At 45.1% G+C, this 14,924-nt stretch overlaps 2 protein-coding genes across 5 annotated transcripts in view; one reads left to right on the top strand and one right to left on the bottom strand.

The window, feature by feature from the left end:
* The window catches only part of IGF2BP1 (insulin like growth factor 2 mRNA binding protein 1), a 74,834-nt gene that overhangs the window by 52,548 nt on the left and 7,362 nt on the right, over nucleotides 1-14,924 (bottom strand). The gene's annotated exons all lie outside the window — the stretch shown is intronic.
* The window catches only part of GIP (gastric inhibitory polypeptide), a 33,782-nt gene continuing 32,125 nt past the window's right edge, over nucleotides 13,268-14,924 (top strand). Inside the window, exon 1 of one of the 2 annotated variants that reach the window (XM_077917355.1) lies at nucleotides 13,268-13,353. The gene's annotated coding sequence lies outside the window, so the exon portion shown is untranslated. The remainder of the gene's footprint in view (nucleotides 13,354-14,924) is intronic. The other variant, XM_077917356.1, reaches the window with a different exon arrangement.

Here is a 14,924-nt window from a genome sequence, read left to right as displayed (position 1 = left end):
AATTTTGGAAGGCCACCAAGACTTGCCAAAACGTGAAGACCGCTATGAAAAAGCAGGCATGCCAAAAGGGTTTTAACCATCAACACACACTTCCTTCATCGGTCAACGAAGGTAAGGGAGAGCTTCCACACAAGGATACAAATGGGACGAGGCATTGCCAGCTTGCTGGTTGGGGTAATCCCAGCCCCTCTACACACAGCCATCCTTTTCGCACACCTAGTACAGTGGTACCTTGGGTTAAGTACTTAATTCGTTCCGGAGGTCCGTTCTTAACCTGAAACTGTTCTTAACCTGAAGCACCACTTTAGCTAATGGGGCCTCCTGCTGCTGCCGTGCCGCCGGAGCACGATTTCTGTTCTCATCCTGAAGCAAAGTTCTTAACCTGAAGCACTATTTCTGGGTTAGCGGAGTCTGTAACCTGAAGCGTATGTAATCCCAGGTACCACTCTACAGCAAATCTGCACACACCAAATCTATTTCTGCAAATGGACTTTAGTCTGCAGGTTTGGGAAGCCTGAGTTTCGCTTATAACTCTGCAGCCAGCCGGGCTGACACGACAACACATGCACACACTTACTTTGCTACTTACTTAAAGTGAATCTGCGACAACACCCTCCCTCCCATTTTTGCTTCTGCCACCACTGCGTGCTATTTCAGATCCACTGTGCCCACCACAATGTGCCGTAAATGCAGCTAATTCACTTCGTCCCTGATCATGGTCATGGCTCTCAAGTATCCGCTGCAATAAAACAAATGACCCATTTCCTGAAAGAGCAAAAGGGCTCTTGGGGTACCCTCCTCCTCCTCACCTCCATTTTAAAAAACAAACTTGAGCTTTGCCTGTTGTGGTTCCTTTCGTTTTTCCGAGTCACTGGACTTTTATGAATTAAGTCGGAATTTCACAAGCGCACGATGGAAATCCACAGGACCCAGTGTTGACAGAAGCCGGGCAAGGAGATGAAGGAGATCTGGGGACAGCAGTGGGACACATCACACAGGCCATGAAACGAGAGAAGGTGGGTGCTACAGCGTGGTTGGGGAGCAAAACCAGAAGAGGGGTGGACCGATGGTCTGCGTCTCCCAGTAGGAAACAATGCAGAGCTGTGGAAAGGCACATTTTGCATGCTGATTGAAAATAGCCAGTCCAAGCTGCGGTCCCAGGGCTGAAATGAATACTGGTGGTCTGACAGCTGATCCCAAAAGGCTATGTTACAAGGTGACAATAATTCACTGCACGGAAGGGATCAGATGATGAAGGGTAGCCATTAGCCAGTCACCCAGAGTGTTTATTCTTCTGGGCAAGATCTACCACTGAAGCCACCCCAGAGCAGATGGGATGCTTTCTTATCACCACCACCACCACAACTACATTTCTGTAAGATGCGGAAAACTACGTGTGGTCAGGTGCCAGGCTAAAATAATGGGTGATGAACATTCCTGGCTGCCTGAGATTTGGCTTTAGCCATTCGCAACATGCTCCACATACGGAGACATTTGTGGCATTGTACCTGTGTGGATGGTCATTGCTTGTTTGTAGCACGGCATCCGAGCGACGCTCCTCAAGGAAGCCCACCTGTTTGCCAAGCTTCCTTGACTTTTTCGAGCACCAAAATGGCAATGGACCATTGCTGAGGAAATGGAGGTTCTTTCCCCTATACAGTGGTACCTCGGGTTAAGTACTTAATTCGTTCCGGAGGTCCGTTCTTAACCTGAAGCACCACTTTAGCTAACGGGGCCTCCTGCTGCCGCCGCGCCACCGGAGCCAGATTTCTGTTCTTATCCTGAAGCAAAGTTCTTAACCCGAGGTAATATTTCTGGGTTGGCGGAGTCTGTAACCTGAAGCGTATGTAACCCGAGGTACCACTGTACAGTCATACCTTGGTTGTCAAACGCCTTGGTACTTGGACGTTTTGGTTCCCAAACGCTGCAAACCCAGAAGTGAGTGTTCCGGTTTGCAAACGTTCTTCGGAAGCCGGACGTCCGACAGGGCTTCCGATTGGCTGCAGGAGCTTCCTGCAGCCAATCAGAAGCCGCGCTTTGGTTTCCGAACATTTTGGAAGTCGAACGGACTTCTGGAATGGATTCCGTTTGACTTCCAAGGTATGACTGTATAATGAGGCTGTTGCGATCAAGAAGCGCTCCCTAGGATAGAGTTGAGCAACCATCACAGGAATCTACTGGCTAGCGCCTTTGTCGTCAGTGATGATGAGCTGCCCACCCTTCACACCCCATACCCTGTCTCCTGGAGAGCTCATCCCTACAAGAGACCGCCAAAAAAGACTCTTCTCAAGGCAAATTGAGACAAGGTCCCCTGCCAGCTTCGCCACAGACAGTCAGCTGAGGCCAACGCCCAAGGTAATGTCTGAAGATTTGAGAAACTGCCACGGTGTTTCTCAGCACTTTCTTTTGAGATGAGTCAGTTTCAGCACCCATGAGTCACCCCTCCAAGGAAGGTTTCATCCAGACTTTAAAAACCAACAGGGCCCCATCCTCACTCTAGCTCCATTAACCACCACAGGGCGGGGATGGGCAGCCTGTAGCTATGTCAGTACTGTTGGGCACCAGCTTCCATCATTCGCAGGCAGCATAGACAAAGATTATTGGACATGTCTAACATCTACAGGCCACAGGTATCCCACCAAGGCACTAGGGCACTGGTGGTGGTTTTTTAAAGTTCCTAGAGCAAAATATACTTCAGAAGACTTAGTTTGGTCAAAATCAAGTACACTCGTACCTTGGAAGTCGAACAGTATCCATTCCAGAAGTCCGTTTGACTTCCAAAACGTTCAGAAACCAAAGCACGGCTTCTGATTTGCTGCAGGAAGCTCCTGTAGCCAATCAGAAGCCGCGGAAGCTCCGTCGGATGTTTGGGTTCCAAAGAATGTTCACAAACCAGAACAGTCACTTCCGGGTTTGCGGCGTTCAGGAGCCAAAACATCCAAGCACCAAGGCTTTCGGAATCCAGGGTAAAAGTAAAGGTAAAGGACCCCTGACAGTTAAGTCCAGTCGCAAACGACACTGGGGTTGCAGCAATCATCTTGCATTACTGGCCAACGGAGCCGACGTCTGTCCGCAGCCAGTTTTTCTGGGTCATGTGGCCAGCATGACTAAGCCACTTCTGGTGAACCAGAGCAGCGCACGGAAACACCATTTACCTACCTGCTGCAGCGGTATCTATTTATCTACTTGCACTTTGACATGCTTTCGAACTGCTAGGTTGGCAGGAGCTGAGACAGAGAAACGGGAGCTCACCCCGTCGCGGGGATCTGAACCGCCGACCTTCCGATCAGCAAGCCCAAGAGGCTCAGTGGTTAAACCACAGCGCCACCCGCATCTAACATCCAGAGTTAATGCTAAATACATTACTTCTGGTAAATGAGACACACCATAACTGCTAGAGGGCCGTGACAATTTGTGTCCAGGGCTCTTTAGATTCATCCACCCATGTAGTACCTGAAACCAAAGGGATGCACTGGTTGACAGATATGAAATATATCGGCATTATTCTCAGCTTTCCTACCCCACTACAATGGTCCATTTAGGAAGTTTGAGATATGAGGTCCTATTTTCAGGTTTCTTGCGAAGTACAGTAGAGGATCTCTCCCTCATGTGCTGTTGACTACTCTACAAGAAGGTGAAACTGAATATGAACTACTGCTCAGATCAACAAAAAGCTGATTTTTTAAAAAATTAGCGAATGCAGTTTCTGTAAGGGAAGAAAAAAAGCACCAGAATAGTGGCTTTAATTGCTTTCACAACTACATATTTCTTCCAGACTTATTTTTTAAAACAAACGTAGTGAGCTGTTTTATGGACCCTTGTATATATTGCTGCTACTCCTTACCTTGGCAAAACCTGGGGTTTTGTTATTACAGTGGTACCTCAGGTTAAGTACTTAATTCGTTCCGGAGGTCCGCACTTAACCTGAAACTGTTCTTAACCTGAAGCACCACTTTAGCTAATGGGGCCTCCTGCTGCTGCTGCGCCGCCGGAGAACAATTTCTGTTCTCATCCTGAAGCAAAGTTCTTAACCTGAAGCACTATTTCTAGGTTAGCGGAGTCTGTAACCTGAAGCGTATGTCACCTGAAGCATATGTAACCCGAGGTACCACTGTACTTATCGTCGAAACAAATAAATGTATTCATTTATGCTACCTTTGAATCGAGATTTTGGGATTACCCCACAAAGGCTAACATGTGATAGAAGCCCGTTTTAGACTGACGATCTGCAGAGGCGCGAGGGCTGAAAACCGAACCTTCCAGGCCCACATCCAAAACTGCATCTGCTGGGCTACATTATAAAACAGCAACAGTCAAACTATCTGACAACCTAAATCTAAACCTATAAATTGCAATAATAGGGAAAAGAAAAATCCACATCTGACTGATCACCATATTCTGGATGAGGAATAAAAATGATGATGATGATGATGATGATGATGATGATGATGATGATAATAATAATAATAATAATAATAATAATAATAATAATAATAATTTATTATTTATACCCTGCCCATCTGGCTGGGCCTCCCCAGCCACTCTGGGTGGCTTCCAACAAAATATTAAAATACTGTAATACATCTAACATTAAAAGCTTCCCTACAGGGCTGCCTTCATATGTCTTCTAAAAGTCTGGTAGTTGTTGTTCTCTTTGACATCTGGTGGGAGGGTGTTCTACAGGGCAGGTGCCACTACCAAGAAGGCCCTCTGCCTGGTTCCCTGTAACTTGGCTTCTTGCAGTGAGGGAACCGCCAGAAGGCCCTTGGTGCTGGACCTCAGTGTCTCGGTAGAACAATGGGGGTGGAGACGCTCCTTCAGATATACTGGACCGAGGCCGTTTAGGGCTTTAAAGGTCAGCACCAACACTTTGAATTGTGCTTGGAAATGTACTAGGAGCCAATGACCGGTGTTATGTGGTCTCAGCGGTCGCTCCCAGTCACCAGTCTAGCTGCAGCGTTCTGGATTAGTTGTAGTTTCCAGGTCACCTTCAAAGGTAGCCCCACATAGAGCACATTGCAGTAGTCTAAGCAGGAGATAACCAGAGCATGCACCACTCTGGCGAGACAGTCTGCAGGCAGATAGGGTCTCAGCCTGCGTACCAGATGGAGTTGGTAGACAGCTGCCCTGGACACAGATTTGAACTGTGCCTCCATGGACAGCTGTGAGTCCAAAATGACTCCCAGGCTGCGTACCTGATCCTTCAGGGGCACAGTTACCCCATTCAGGAGCAGGGAATCCTCCACACCTGCCTGCCTCCTGTCCCCCAAAAACAGTACTTCTGTCTTGTCAAGATTCAAGAAATCCTGCTCTTCTTGGAAGCAGTTAGTTGTGACTGGCCAGCTAAGACTCTGGTGTGTATGTTTGGGTGGGCACATTGAACATTTCCCCACTTGCTCTCATGCTGTAAGCAGTTGCTTTGATCACCAATTGACACAGATTCTTGTGAAGTTCTAATTTGCTATCTGGGCTCTATGGATAAAATTCAATACCCAAACACTCTCCAGGCCATGTCCAAGGTCTTTTATATTGACATATAAAAGCCCTGAAAAACTTGGGAACTAGACTGCCCGAAAGACCACCTGCACCTGTAAGATCACTTAGATCGGGGAAATTTTTACTCCTGACATCACAGGGCAGTGAGCTGAAAATGGGTGTTTTCTCCTATTGCCCCTGTATTTTGGAATGCCCTTCCCTCTCTGCCATACGTGAACCAGCAACCACAAGTTGCTTTCGACGTCTTCACTTTCCCTGACCCATCAGACTGGACACTATTTTATGTGTTTGTGGCCCATGACTTCCTGTTTCATTTGATTTTATATGCTCTTTTATACTGCAGTTTTATTGGTTTGGGGCTGCATTTTTGTTTCAACAATATCAATATTTTTTTTAACTGTACACTGCTTAGAGCAGTGTTTCCCAACCGGTGTTCCGCGGCACACTAGTGTGCCGCGAGACGTTGCCTGGTGTGCCATGAGATGTTGCCTGGAGGGAGGCGGGCGAGTTGGGCGGCGAGAGGTGGGGCGGCGGCGGCGAGGAGAGGCCGCCCAGCGCGGGGCTCTCGCCATCTGCCTGCCTGGCTGTCTGCGTGGCGCTGACGTCACGGGGCTGTAACGTGCCCCACATAGGCACACGCGGGGCGGCGAGCGAGCTCCCTCCCACATCCCATCGCCGCTCGCTTCGGCTGGCCTACTGGGCTGTCGCAGGCGGAAGGCCTGCGCATGCGCGAGGTTTTCGCGCCTTCGGGATTCCCTTCACGCCTTCCTCCTCCCGGGTCCTTGAGAGCGCGGGAAGCGGCAGCGCGAGACCGGCGTTGAGCCTGGTAGGTATTGCGCTTGCCAAGGCAGTCATTTGGGAAATGAAAACTTGCAAAGCAAGCAACCAGTTCAATCTGAAGTACGTGTATGCTTAATATCCTGTATCTGAAACCTGTTCTGCCCCCTCCCCCACACTTGGTGCCATTTTCATCTACACATGCAGCAGAGTAAGTTGACCCAGAATAGTACCAATTCAGATGGCAGATGGGAGAATGACAGTGCTGAATGCTTTCCCATGTAGAACAGTCCCTGCAAATAAAAACCTAGCATATTTGGAAGAGGGATGCTAGCCTAACCATTACCTTCTATGCTGTTACTATTTTTTAATTTTTTTTTTACATAAGTAAAAAGTGACCTTTCCCCATCTGGCATGGTGGTGTGCCTCGAGATTTTTTTCATGAAACAAGTGTGCCTTTGCCAAAAAAGGTTGGGAAACACTGGCTTAGAGGTTTAAAAAACATTAAGTTGTATATAAATGCTATATAATGCTTTGTATTTATTTTTTTGAAATAAAAACTTGCAGTTGTTTGTATTTAGGCCATAGTATGCTTTGTAATTAAGGGACGCAGGTGGTGCTGTGGGTTAAACCACAGAGCCTAGGACTTGCTGATCAGAAGGTCGGCGGTTCGAATCCCTGCAACGGGGTGAGCTCCCGTTGCTCAGTCCCTGCGCCTGCTAACCTAGCAGTTCAAAAGCACGTCAAAGTGCAAGTAGATAAATAGGTACAGCTCCGGCGGGAAGCTAAACGGCGTTTCTGTGCGCTGCTCTGGTTTGCCAGAAGCGGCTTAGTCATGCTGGCCACACGACCTGGAAGCTGTACGCCGGCTCCCTCAGCCAATAAAGTGAGATGAGTGCCACAACCCCAGAGTCGGTCACGACTGGACCTAATGGTCAGGGGTCCCTTTACCTTTACTATGCTTTGTAATTATAAACCACATATCCTTTCCCTCTTTATATTTTTTATTATTACTTAATACATTACATAGCTGTCTTCTTTACCGATTGTGACGACTTATTCTTTTCTCTCTCTCTGCAAACAAATTGCTCTTTTCTTTTCCCCCGTCACTCGTTTATACATTTAATTACTTTAAAAAAATATGCTGATAGATAGGCAATGCAACCCAGAAGTCTTATTCAGCTGGGCTGAATGAACGTGGCTTTGAATCCAAGCAATACATCTTAATTGATCTGAAAATCTGGTTAGAAGTTGTGTTCCTTTGGCCTCTAGCTATTCTCAACTTGTTGGATAGTGGAAAACTACCCAGAAAGAGTAAACCCAGGGGGGACTTCACTTCTACTGTTCTCAGATTTTGCAGCTCTGTGTACACAAACTTGCACAGACTGTGTCCTAAGCTCTACATTAGCAATCTCAAACTTTGTCCAGGGCTAGGCTTCCTAAGTCAATAATGTATGCTCCCCATTCATATCATTTATTGACAATAGTGCAGTAATCTCCGTCTGTCTCATCACAGCAGACACTATGGAAAAATGATCTTAAGGCTCTGAGCTCTGGTATACCCTGCGAATGTGAGCTTAAACTGTAATGCAAAAGGCTTTGCAAATCTGTTTCGATGTCATATGGATGACTACAGACAAGACTTAACACCTGCACATGTATTTGTCCTGGCGACTGGCAACTCCTTACAATTTTTCAAAATCATTTTGAGTTTAGAATGCTTAACTGAAGTAATTAATTTCTACTTATTGTGGTCAGGGCAAGAAGCACACTTTGTGTGTACACTCACTGAATGCTAGCCTTCTGTAAAGGTAAAGGACCCCTGAACAATTATGTCCAGTCAAAGGAGACTACGGGGTTGCGGCGCTCATCTCGCTTTCAGGCCGAGGGAGCCGGGGTTTATCCAGACAGCTTTCCAGCTCATGCGGTCAGCATAACTAAACCGCTACTGGCGCATGGAGGACCGTGACGAGTGCCAGAGCGCATGGAAACATTGTTTACCTTCCCTCCGCAACGGTACCTATTTATCTACTTGCACTTGACGTGCTTTCGAACTGCTAGGTTGGCAGGAGCAGGGACGGAGCAACGGGAGCTCACCCCGTCACAGGGATTTGAACTGCCGACCTTCCGATCGGCAAGCCCAAGAGGCTCAGTGGTATAGACCACAGCGCCACCAGCGTCCCTTCCTTACAGGAACCTGGGCCCATGTGCATGGATGGAAGAGGGCAGGGTCGCTGGTAGGATCCTTTAACACAATAACCCCAGAGACAGCTGAATTTGGCTTGTGTGAGAGGCCAGGGGTCCCAAACACAACTCTAGCAATGGGACCTGGGCACCTATCTCTGCCACAGTCTCTGTACCTACCAGATCAGCAAAATCAGGTGACACAAGGAGCCAATAAGTTTCCACCAGGTGTTATAAAGCTGCTGGCTCTTCAGTCTGAACAACGCGGCTCAGACACAGATTGTTAAGACTGCTCATCCTCACTTGGTCCAGGGTGGATCTGATTTAAATCAATTTGATTTAAATCACGATTTTAATCACTAGTTAGTAAGACTTGATTTAAATCATTTTTTACAGAAAGACTCATTCTTGCTGGTATAATCTTAATATCTACAACCAGATGAAGGTTTCGTTTTTGGAATAATAAATTTTCAGAGTAGTTTTTTTTTTACAGTTGTATCAAAAATTACTGATTTGGTTATACTATTAGAAATACATAGATAATTACGAAATTATTGTGAGGTTTAATAAGTTAACTGTTTATATTTCGACAACTTTTCTGCTGTACTTTATTGGAAGGAGAAATATAATCATTTCCTTAATAACAATTTATTTAACTAAAACATTAATAACATTATAGCATATGTATCCATGTTTGTTAACTGATGTGGTTAAACGATTTTTTTAAAAAAAACTTAGACTGAGTTTTAGCACACGTGAAAAACTTAAAACAAATCCTTATTTCCTGATGAATAACCTTTGGAGTAGAATGTAACTTAAATAGAAAACTATCTTTAGAAAGATGTTTCCTCCAAAAGCATTCCATTTTAAAAATCCGATTTAAATTAAAAATAATCTGATTTAAATTTGAAAAATCTGATATATATTTTTAAAAATTTTAAAAATCATTGGTTTTTATCCACTCTGCTTGGTACACAGCACACCTTTGGGTCACTAGCCCTGGTACTAACAGGAATAGCTCTAATTTTTCCACCCTCTCTTTACCTGGCCTCCTCCCCCTTTTTGTATTCAGGTGTTCAAAATTAACCGCGCACCAGGTGCATTTTGTACCTGGCTTTAGACCACTTGTGACCAAGTGAAGATGCCTGGGCGCCAGGATCATTGGATCTGGAGTGTTTTCACATACTAATACCCCATCCTGTAGAATTCGACCAGTTATGTTTTATCCGCACCATTAGAATTAATGTCAGAAACCACATTGCTTTTTCTGTGCAGCGTGAACAGGAGTTGTCACCATTAACAAAAAGAGGTCGGAATATGCCAATATATACAATATGTGAATGGTCCCTGGAATGAGTGACTTTTCTTCTTGTAAGTTCTCAAAGCTCTTAACCTAGCTCAAGGTTGTCATCTGAACTAGCCAGATGTGTAACTGAGAATCAATTACAGTCAGTCTATCATTTGAAAAATAAGACTTCAGAGCCGTCTTGCCCCAAAATGGCAACTAGGATTTCCGTTTTGGCGACTGCAACCTTGGTTTAAGGAGCCATTTGGCACCTAGCTTATACAGTGATTCCTCGGGTTAAGTACTTAATTCATTCCGGAGATCCGTTCTTAACCTGAAACTGTTCTTAACCTGAAGCACCACTTTAGCTAATGGGGCCTCCTGCTGCCGCTGCACCGCCGCTGCACGTTAGCGGAGTCTGTAACCTGAAGCGTATGTAACCCGAGGTACCACTGTATATCTGAGTTTCTAATACTACTCTCACATGTTTGTCTGAATTAATTTCTTTCCCTCCCCACCTCTCTCTTTCCTCCTTTCCTTTTTAATGTTAATAGACCAATTCTATGTACATATATGGTATAATGGATCAAAAGAATATATGTGAACAAAAAAGCTCAACCTGTGAGATTCAACACACTCCTTAGACATAAAATTATGTACAACTCAACTACAGTGGTATCTCGGGTTACATACGCTTCAGGTTACATATGCTTCAGGTTACAGACTCCGCTAACCCAGAAACAGTACCTTGGGTTAAGAACTTTGCTTCAGGATGAGAACAGAAATTGTGCTCCGGCAGTGCGGCAGCAGCGGGAGGCCCCATTAGCTCAAGTGGTGCTTCAGGTTAAGAACAGTTTCAGGTTAAGAACAGACCTCCGGAACGAATTAAGTACTTAACCCGAGGTACCACTGTATGCTGGAAATTTTTTACCAGTAAACCTCATGCACCACCTCTCAGTGGAAAGTAGAGATGTTTGAAAGATCTGCCACAACCCTCAGAACCACCATTCTTCTACAACCATCTTTTAACTATTGGGCTATCTAGCTCTCTATCTGGCCAGCTCTCTAGATTCTACTCTTGTTTGTGTTCTCGTAATTCTCCTTAGAGGTAAGTCAGAATTATTTCTATTTTGCTGATGGGGATCTCAGAATGAGAAATAGTGACTCGCCCAAGACTATGCAAATAGCAGGAATCTGACTCTCAAGATTCCTCAAGGCGATTCTGTATCTTATTGGCTTCCAACCAATCTTGTACAGGTTCATGTAAACTTTTCCCCCCAGCCCAAAGTCAGTGAATTTGCACAAGCTGAGTTAGTCTTCTGGAAGGTTCAGCGCAAGGCTGGATCAAGACAAAACATGTTTTTGATTCAACCTCTTTCCTAAGATTGTCAGGAGGCAATTTTGCCATATTCTGCATTAGTTGGGAAGTGGGATCAGCAAAAGCCGCAGAAAAAGAAATGTCTATTCAGATCTAGACAAAATATTTGTCTTGAATTCATCTTTCATCCCAGAGGAAAAACATGCCTAAGTCCCAGTGAAATAAATAAAGACCAGGGCTTAAATCCCAGAGATTTAATGGTGACATGTTCTGCATACACATGCATTTAAATAACTTTGTTTTGCTCCAAAGAATCCTATAGCTCATTAAGGATTGAGAATTGTAGTTCTGTGAGGGGTATACTATGGTTCCTGGGATTCTTTGAAGGAAAGCAATGTGCTTTAAAAGTGCTTTACACATACAGTCGTACCTTGGTTGTCGAACGCCTTGCGACTTGAATGTTTTGGCTCCCAGACACTGCAAACCTGGAAGTGAGTGTTCCGGTTTGCGAACTTTTTTGGAAGCCGAACATCTGATGCGGCTTCCGATTGGCTGAAGGAAGCTCCTGCAGCCAATCAGAAGCAGTGCCTTGGTTTTTGAATGTTTTCAGAAGTCGAACGGGCTTCCGGAACGGATTACGTTCGAGAACCAAGGTATACTGTATATACGAAGCCTGTGTGTACATCGAATGTCTTACTAGCTGCTGAAGCATAAACTGATTTAAACCCAATCTTAAATCTGAATCTTCTTAGTTGGATTGTTCCATTAATCAAGTGTCCAGCAGAGGTTTTTAAACACCTTTGACTACAGACTTCAAAAAAGTGATATTAAAGAAGATGTTCTTAAGCACTCGGCTGAAAGGAAAGTGGAGCTCCTTTGCATCACTTGGGATAGAATCCTAACTTTTTTCTCTTGCTCTAATACACCAAATAAATGCAGCATTAGAGAGCACAGAAATGTAGCGTTCAAAGGGGTCCCCAGGGTCATCTAGTCCAACCTCCTGCAATGCAGGAATCTCAATGAAAGCATCCATGGCAGAAGGCCACCTAACCTCTGCTTAAAAACCTCCAAGGAAGGAGAGTCCACTGATTCAGATCCTACCCTCCGCAGCAGGAGAAAACAGCCATTTTGATATTTGAAGATGGCTATCATATCTCCTCTCAGTCTCCTCTTTACCAGGCTAAACATACCCAGTTCCCTCAACCGTTCCCCACAAGGCTTGGTTTCCATACCCTTTACGATTGCAAAAATTCCTGAAACCTGAAGCCATTGACATGTCCCACCAGAACTTCATAAAATAGGACCACCACCACTTTAGTGTAGGAAGAGGGCCTTATATCTATGAGTCAGACCACTGGTCCATGATGGTCTAAAATGAGTGGCCACATCTCTCCAAGGTCTCAGATGGGGGACTTTCTCTCAGCAACGCTAAGATATGCTGGAATTGAAGATGAGAACGCATGAATGATCTTGGTGCCAAACAAGTTGCCCACCTTCTCCTAGCAGATCCACAGCCTTCAAAACAAAACTCAAGTATTAAGACAAGCAATAAGAAAAAGGGACACTGAGATTCAGATAGACACTGCTCATCCCACAGAATGGCAAAAACACCACCAAATGCATCATAGAATTGTAGAGTTGGAAGGGACCCTATGGGTCATCTAGTTCACTAATTCACTACAGTGGTACCTTGGGTTAAGAACTTAATTCGTTCCAGAGGTCTGTTATTAACCTGAAACTGTTCTTAACCTGAGGTACCACTTTAGCTAATGGGGCCTCCTGCTACTGCCGCGCTGCTGGCGCACAATTTCTATTCTCATCCTAAGGTAAAGTTCTTAACGCGAGGTACTATTTCTGGATTAGAAGAGTCTGTAACCTGAAGCATCTGTAACCCGAGGTACCACTGTACTATCTTCCTTGGGAATAGCAGGTTCTGTTATTTATAATCCCATTATGATGGGATTCTGCTTCCTTGCTACTGGGGAGGGGAGGAAAGGGAAGTCCTATTTGTTACACAACTGGGCTGCTACAGCTGAACCCTACTCCAAAACACAATACCAAATTGTTTACTCAGAACTGCATCCGACTAAGTAAAATGAGGTTTAAAGGTAAAGGTACCCCTGACCGTTAGGTCCAGTCGCAGACAACTCTGGGGTTGTGCGCTCATCTCGCTCTATAGGGAGCCGGCGTTTGTCTGCAGACAGCTTCCAGGTCATGTGGCCAGCATGACTAAGTCGCTTCTGGCGAACCAGAGCAGCGCACGGAAACGCCGTTCTACCTTCCTGCGGGAACGGTACCTATTTATTTACTTGCACTTTAACGTGCTTTCGAACTGCTAGGTGGGCAGGAGCAGGGACTGAGCAACGGGAGCTCACCCCGTCGCAGGGATTCGAACCGCCGACCTTCTGATCGGCAAGCCCTAGGCTCTGTGGTTTAGACCACAGCTCCGCCTGCGTCCACAAACAAGGTTTACTCCTAGCTAAATACGCACTGGCTTGTGGTAAGAATACCCACACATCCAAACCCAAACCATCATCCTGGCCTATTCTAAGTCAGAGGTCCTCAAATATGCAGAGAACTGCGCATAACAACAGGACCCAAAGAACCATTTGGCAAATGCTGTGAACCCAAGGGAAGACATGGGGCTACTGTTCCTCAAGCAGCAAGCTGCAAAGTGGGGAAAATTGACTGCTGAAAAAGAAAAGGGCACAATTCCCCTGTCCTGGGTAAAGGATCCTGGTTTTCAAAGTTCTGCCTCACCAATAGGCACAAGTACCTTCCTCTTTTCATAAATGCAGCATCTTAGACCCCAGGAATCACGGACACTGCCATTTAACTATACAGTACGTGGTGTAAAGCTGAAAACAAATTACAGTGGTACCTCGGGTTACATATGCTTCAGGTTACAGACTCCGCTAACCCAGAAATAGTACCTCGGGTTGAGAAATTTACCTCAGGATGAGAACAGAAATCGTGCTCCAGTGGCGCAGCAGCAGCAGGAGGCCCCATTAGCTAAAGTGGTGCTTCAGGTTAAGAACGGACCTCCAGAACCAATTAAGTACTTAACCCAAGGTACCACTGTACAAGTAAGAAGCTCCACTTTCTTTTCCCAAATCTTTACCACACCATCTTTTTAGAGGGCTACAACTCTTAGGTATCACAACTTCTAGAACCAATTATCATTCCACGCCTCTTCTAAAGCAAATATTTGCTGCTCTGTTGCAAGTGTCACTACACTTTCAGGAAACTCTGAACTTTCCCACCAATGCTTCCCCCTCTCTTTAAAAACCCCCCACAAAAGTTCACTAAATTTAATAGGGCATGCCGTGCAATCTGTATTTGTAAACCTGCACATTTCCTTGGAGGAAAGCCCTACTATGCTCAGTGGGGCTTACTCCCAGGTAAGTGTGCATAGGAATTAAGACTTAAGAAATCTTTTGTGGTGTCACCAAGGGAAACGCATTCAACTCATAAAGTCAGCATGTATCTGCTGTTCAGGCTACTTATTAGCTACCAATAAATAGAACCTCCTATAAGGGGTCTTTGAGTTTATTCTCTATCTTAGGTGCTTGGGGTTTTTAAACGCTAAATTTGTCTTATTTTTTTCAAGAATCTTTGCCATTTTCCAAACTTTCCCAACTGTTCGCTGCCACAATTCTGAAAAGCATCCGTTTTTCTGGGTATTTTGGGAAGTTTGGGGAAAATGAATACATAAAAAGAGGGGTGAGAACAATGGGAGGCATTTATCATTTGAGGTATGTTTCCCTGCAAATGCAAAACAAGAATTACTTGTGAATTCTCCTAAAACTTCTGTTTTTCCTTTATGTAAAATATGAACACTTTTCTAACCAGTGAAAAACTGCC

Source organism: Podarcis muralis, chromosome 13 (assembly GCF_964188315.1).
Source record: "Podarcis muralis chromosome 13, rPodMur119.hap1.1, whole genome shotgun sequence".
In the NCBI taxonomy this organism is placed as follows: domain Eukaryota; kingdom Metazoa; phylum Chordata; class Lepidosauria; order Squamata; family Lacertidae; genus Podarcis; species Podarcis muralis.
The sequence above is the reverse complement of the archived record's forward strand: the minus strand, read 5'-3'. Positions and strand labels throughout refer to the sequence as shown.